This window comes from Ranitomeya variabilis, chromosome 4 (genome assembly GCF_051348905.1).
Source record: "Ranitomeya variabilis isolate aRanVar5 chromosome 4, aRanVar5.hap1, whole genome shotgun sequence".
In the NCBI taxonomy this organism is placed as follows: domain Eukaryota; kingdom Metazoa; phylum Chordata; class Amphibia; order Anura; family Dendrobatidae; genus Ranitomeya; species Ranitomeya variabilis.
In genome coordinates this window covers 598,725,488-598,731,650 of record NC_135235.1, presented here as the reverse complement: position 1 = coordinate 598,731,650, position 6,163 = coordinate 598,725,488, and the positions used below count along the sequence as shown (strand labels likewise).

General features: G+C 46.8%; 1 long non-coding RNA gene across 1 annotated transcript; it reads right to left on the bottom strand.

Annotated features, from left to right (window-relative positions):
- Positions 1-3,397: 3,397 nt before the first annotated feature.
- Positions 3,398-5,938, bottom strand: LOC143769217 (uncharacterized). The gene is made up of 3 exons (XR_013214273.1): positions 5,753-5,938; positions 5,218-5,416; positions 3,398-5,051 (listed from the first exon to the last, which is right to left on the bottom strand). It is a non-coding gene; the product is annotated as an uncharacterized LOC143769217 (long non-coding RNA).
- Between the last annotated feature and the right edge of the window lie 225 nt (positions 5,939-6,163).

Below are 6,163 nucleotides of genomic sequence, written 5' to 3'. Positions count from 1 at the left end.
CGCCCTCTGCCTGAACAGTCAGTGCAGAGGATGGAAGACAGAGCAGCGCGCAGCGATGGAACGTGTAAGGTGACTATCGCAAGTGCCGGGGGCCTGAGCGAAGAGAGGTTGAGTATGTGATTTTTTATTTTATTTTAATCGCAGCACCAGCAAATGGGGCAAATGTGTGGAGCATCTTATGGGGCATGATGTGTGGAGCATCTCATGTGGCCCCTAATGTGTGGAGCATCTCATGTGGCCCCTAATGTGTGGAGCATCTCATGGGGCCCCTAATGTGTGGAGCATCTCATGTGGCCCTTAATGTGTGGAGCATCTCATGGGGCCCCTAATGTGTGGAGCATCTTATGGGGCATAATATGAGGAGCATCTTATGGGGCATGATGTGTGGAGCATCTCATGGGGCCCCTAATGTGTGGAGCATCTCATGGGGCCCTTAATGTGTGGAGCATCTGATGGGGCCATAATGTGTGGAGCATCTTACGGGGCCATCAACCTTTATGCAGCATTGTATGGGGCAAATGTGTCTATGGAGCATCTTATGGGGCCATTATTAACCTTTGTGCAGGATTATATGGGGCGTATTTTGTATGGAGCATCTTATGGGGCCCTTCATGATCTGTATGGAACATTATATGGGGCTCCTGATTCAATATGGATATTCAATAACCCGTAACCTACTGATGTCTCAATTAATTTTACTTTTATTGGTATCTATTTTTACTTTTGAAATTTACCGGTAGCTGCTGCATTTTCCACCCTAGGCTTATACTCGAGTCAATAAGTTTTCCCAGTTTTTTGTGGCAAAATTTGGGGGGTCGACTTATACTCGGGTCGGCTTATACTCGAGTATATACGGTATATTATGGCCAAAGAGAGACTGAACGTGGAACTCGATGAACCCATAGCCAACCCATTGCCCGATTACCATGATCATCCTCTGAGGACAAGTGTTGAAATTGCGCAGATGAGGGATCGTTTTGCGGCCTATTTTGTTTCAGATGTTGGCCGTGTGTCATGGCAAGATCAAATGGTGTAGTGTTAATGTTACTGTTGGACTGTATTTCTGGTTTTAACTACACCAATAAATACCTCTACTGTGACTGTGCTAAAAATATAATATAATAATAAACTAATTCTCCAGTATTATGTGCAATAAATGTAATCCGTTTAGGTTGGTTTTGTTATGTCAAATTTTGCATCTACCTATACTTCACAAATGTAATGTGCCTTATCTAAAAACTTGGAACCCTTTGTTTTTAAAATGTTGTTGTTTAATAGAAAAAATTTCTAAGTTTTCTACCCTGCTTCAAAGAACAAATTTATACCATACCATATAACATATTTATTTGGTTGTCAGATCGCCGTGTATCGTTGTGTTTGACAGCAAAAGCATCGATACCAGCGATGTTTTACAATGGTAATCAGGGTAAATATCGGGTTACTAAGCGTAGGGCGGCGCTTAGTAACCTGATATTTACCCTGGTTACCAGTGTTAAATGTAAAAAAAAAAACAGTACATATACTCATCTTCGCGTCCCCCGGCGTCCGCTTCCTGCACTGACTGAGCGCCGGCCGTAAAGTGAATGCACAGCACAGCGTTGATGTGACCGCTCTGCTGTTAGGGCCGTCACTCAGTCAGTGCAGGGAAGCGGACGCCGGGGGACGCGATTGTGAGTATATGTACTGTTGTTTTTTTTACATTTAACACTGGTAACCAGGGTAAACATCGGAAGCGCGGCCCTGCGCTTAGCAACCCGATGTTTACCCTGGTTACCCGGGGACCTCGGCATCGTTGGTCGCTGGAGAGCTGTCACACAGACAGCTCTCCAGCGACCAAATAGCGATGCTGCAGTGATCTGCATCATTGTCTGTTTCGCTGCAGCTTTGCTTAAGTGTGAAGGTACCTTTAGGGTATGTGTCCACGTTCAGGATTGCATCATGAAATTCCATAAGTATTTGTAAGCCAAAACCAGGAGTGGGTGATAAATGCAGAAGTGGTGCATATGTTTCTATTATACTTTTCCTCTAATTGTTCCACTCCTGGTTTTGGCTTACAAATACTGAAGGAAAATCCTGACCAAATCCTGATGCAATCCTGAACGTGGACACATACCCTTAGGGTATGTTTCCACGTTCAGGAAACGCTGCTTGTTTGACGCTGCACAGCGCTGCAGCGTCAAACAAGCAGCGTCCAGATGTTCCTGCATAGTGGAGGGGATTTTATGAAATCCCGTCTCCACTATGCGTGGAAACCCGCACGCGGCGGCCCTGCGACTACGGACATGCTGCGCGTCTTTTCAGATCGCAGCATGCCCGTACACCTTGCGGGGACGCAGCGTCCCCGCAAGGCATATCACAGGGCCCTATGGGAGCGAGCGATCATCCCGGATGTGAAGAGTTAACACATCCGGCATGATCGCGTCCCAGAAAGGGGGCGGGGCTTAGCGCCGAGCGGCTTCGCCGCTGCGGCGATACCGCCGCCCCTCTGGACCGTGGAGCCATACCCTTAGGGTATGTGTCCACGTTCAGGCTTGCTTCAGGCTTTGGTCAGGATTTTATTCAAGTAAAATCCTGACCAAAACTGCACCTGGGGTCACTGGCAGGTCACCTGCGGTGTGCCTGCGTGTTTTGCTCATTGTAGCAACATGCTGCGTTTTGAAAAAACGCACCGCGCATGCGTTTTCGCGGCAAAAACGCATGCGTTTTTTAACGCATAGTGGAGTCGGGATTTCATGAAATCCCCTCCACTATGCTGTAACATCTGGACGCTGCGTTTTTGACGCTGCGGAAAAACGCAGCGTCAAAAACGCAGCATTTCCTGAACGTGGACACATACCCTTAGTGTTTGTAAACACCTCATACACTTTAGTGTCTGTAAACACCTCATACAGCAATGAGAGACACCCAAAAAAAGGCTAAATAAAAATTGTAAAAATACTGTCTGACATTGCATATATGAGGTGTTTGAAGCACAAAATATGTGTTGACCGGGCACGGCGTGAATTGCCGAGAAGTATACTGCAAAATAAGAACAAATATTGTTGTTTTAAATATAACAATTTTTATTGGGGAAACAGGAAAAAAAAGGGGAAATAAACTTAGGGGGTATCAACCTCAGCTACCATGGGGGAGTGGTAAGTCTCTGGTTGGGAATGGGGAGAGGAAGAGGAGGATGATGAGCCAGAGTCCAGGAGGCTAGATGGCAATTCCAAACCCTCCTCAGGGTACACTGGCGATGAAACCGCCACCTCTGTAGGGGAGGGAGGAGGCAAAACCAGTCTTGCCCTGGTTCTTGAATGGCCCTGGCTGCTCCTGCTGCGGCTCGACCCCTGCTGCGAAGTTGGTGTCTGGATTGGAGCAGCCAGAGCCTCAGTGTGTGTCCTCCTTATTTTCCTCTTTCTGTGCTCTCCCGCGGCAGCTCCCACAGCATGATGACGGCTACGGGAGGATGAGGGCCTGGCAGGAGCAGGAGTCGGCGGCACAATGTTATGGTGCCTGTGGTGGCGTCGCTCCGCACGCGGACCTCGGTGGGGTGGCTGGAGTGGCTCTGCAGCAGGAGTCAGAGTCATGCTAGCCAGCGACGGCACTACAGGCATTGTAGTCGCTGACTGCATGACCCGAGCCTGCTGCAGAGCCCTCACGTAGGCAGTGTTGCAGGCCTGCATCACCGAAATCTGGAGTTCCGGCGTAAGGTGTTCCACCATGCCCTTAGCAATGGCACTAAAAAAATGTTTGGCCGGCCTCGAGAGCTCGGATTCCATATTTTCAAGGCGCCGGTCGATATTGGACAGAGCAGTGTCCATTCTATCGCCCAACGCCTTGAAACAGTTCTGGAATACCGTGCTCAAATGCAAAAATTCGGGCATGGTTGGCCTGTCCGAGGCCCGCTGGCGCTGTCGGGAATTCCCAAACGAAGGAGCGCCAGAGGCCTCGGGCAGGGGAACACCTGATGGACCGGCTGCCGGTTCTCCAGATGGTGGTGAAAGCCTGCTGTCGCTGTGGGATGGCTGTGACGGGTCAGATGGCGATTCATGAAGGTCCGCTCCTGATGGGCGAGCTCGCTCGAGGGTGCTGCTGTGTGTTCTGTGAAAAGATAAGGGAAAAATTAGTCTTCAATTAATAACCTATCACATACGCCAACTCCTGTAACAAAATTAACATTACATGACACAACAATACATTACAATCCTCTGTCTCTCAGTCTGTGTGGCCTATAATAAATTGCTGATTGTTATCGCCAGCTGACCGTTATGGCTGATGATAACAATCATGGACATACCAACGGCAGAAAATGACTGCTCATTCCCGCTGCCAAAACCTTTTGACCGCATACCACTGTCATCGGTAAAAGAAATTTTTGTCTAAAACTCTTTCTTGACGCTGCCTATGCCGCAAAAATAGTATAAAATTTAAAGTCAAGATAAAACTTAAAAAAAAAAATATATATATATACACAGTGACTTTGCTGATCTGATCGCAGGAACGGCCATGACGTTAGGATCATGTGATCGAGACGTCATCATTATTCCTGCGATCAGAACTACCCTGACTCAGAACGTAACCTGTCATGGACTAAAAGGACTCCCGCTTAACCAAAAAAATTACTAATGGGCTATATACCATTCCACTAGGGAAAAAGTTACGTGGATGGCCGATATGCTACGCTGACTACATGGATGGCCAATACACTATGTGCCTGGGAAATATACTATGTGGATACGTGGCTAGAACATGTACTATGTGGCTGCGATATAGTGGCCTGGCAATATACTATGTGGATGCACAATGTACGTGGCTGGGCAATGTACAATGTGGCTGTGCAATATGCTATGTGGCTGGGCAATGTACAATGTGGCTGTGCAATATGGTATGTGGACAAAATACTTACTGTCGGCGGCCAAGGACCGGTCTTAGGAACTGTAATGCCCTGTTGTACTTATAGGGCACAGACTTGGCCGCAGCAGCACCACTCCGAGCTTGCTCCTCCTCATTACGGAGCCCCTTATTGAAACGGTCCTTCATGGATCGCCATCTGGTCCTCAACTTTTTAACTGTGAATGTAAAGAAAAAAAAAGGTTACATATTTAGCATTTAAAAAGGATAAAACAACCGTGTGCGATGCAAAGTTTAGGCGTTGATCGCATCACACACGGTTGTGTTTATCCTGGCATGATGGGTCATAGCAGCGTATCAGCACGGCGTATCAGCAATACTCACCAAAGTTGCTTTTGTCCGTGTTTGAAGCGCTTTCAAAGCCATCCCACAGCGACTTTGCCACCTCAACCCACAAACGCCTCAACACCACCTGGTCCATGTGCCGGGGGTCACGGCTGTCCCACAACGGGCCACGCTCCTGTATGCAGGTGATAAGGAGGTCCACATCAATACCACGATCTCCTTGGTCCCGTTGTGAAACCTAGAAAAATTAGAAAACATTAAGGTTACAGATATGAAAATATTACAACCACCAGCACCTGTCATGATATGTACCTTTGCCCTGTCCTGTCTTTGAATAATATGCCATTTGATGTATGTATATTTCTGGTTTCTACACCTGTATTTAGGTATCTTTTTGTGCAGGGAGTTCAACTTTATGTTACCTTCCCCCAATACTTGCAGCCCTTAAAAGCTATAATGTAATTAAGCTTTGTAAACATCCCTAGTGAAAGCAGGATGCTACTCAAATGTAATGTTCCTCACAGCAGGATGCTAGTCAAGAAAAAAAATTAAAAAAAAAAAAAAAAATACTCACTCGCCGGCTTGACGCCACACCTTGGCCCCGAGCTCTCTGCTCCCGCTGACTCCCTTCTCCCTCACTTGAAGAAGCCTGTAAAAATTGTAGAAAAAAAATTATTGCCAAGGCTACAAATGACAGTGAATAGTAAGCAACTGGACATAATTACTCACCGCACTACCCTGCGCCGATTGGCTATGTTCTGAGTCACTCGCCATTCTTGCAAGTTTGTTCTGCAATGAAAAAATGAGCAAAAAATCACATCCAAAGCTAACAATGCCACATACAATTAAATAGCCCCCCCAAAAAAATAACAACCACAATGGACTGTTGACTGATAGGACAATGCAAACTCAACAAGCGACACCACAACGCCATACATTGCAAGAGAATACAATAGAAGATACAACACAATGCAGAGTATGAAAA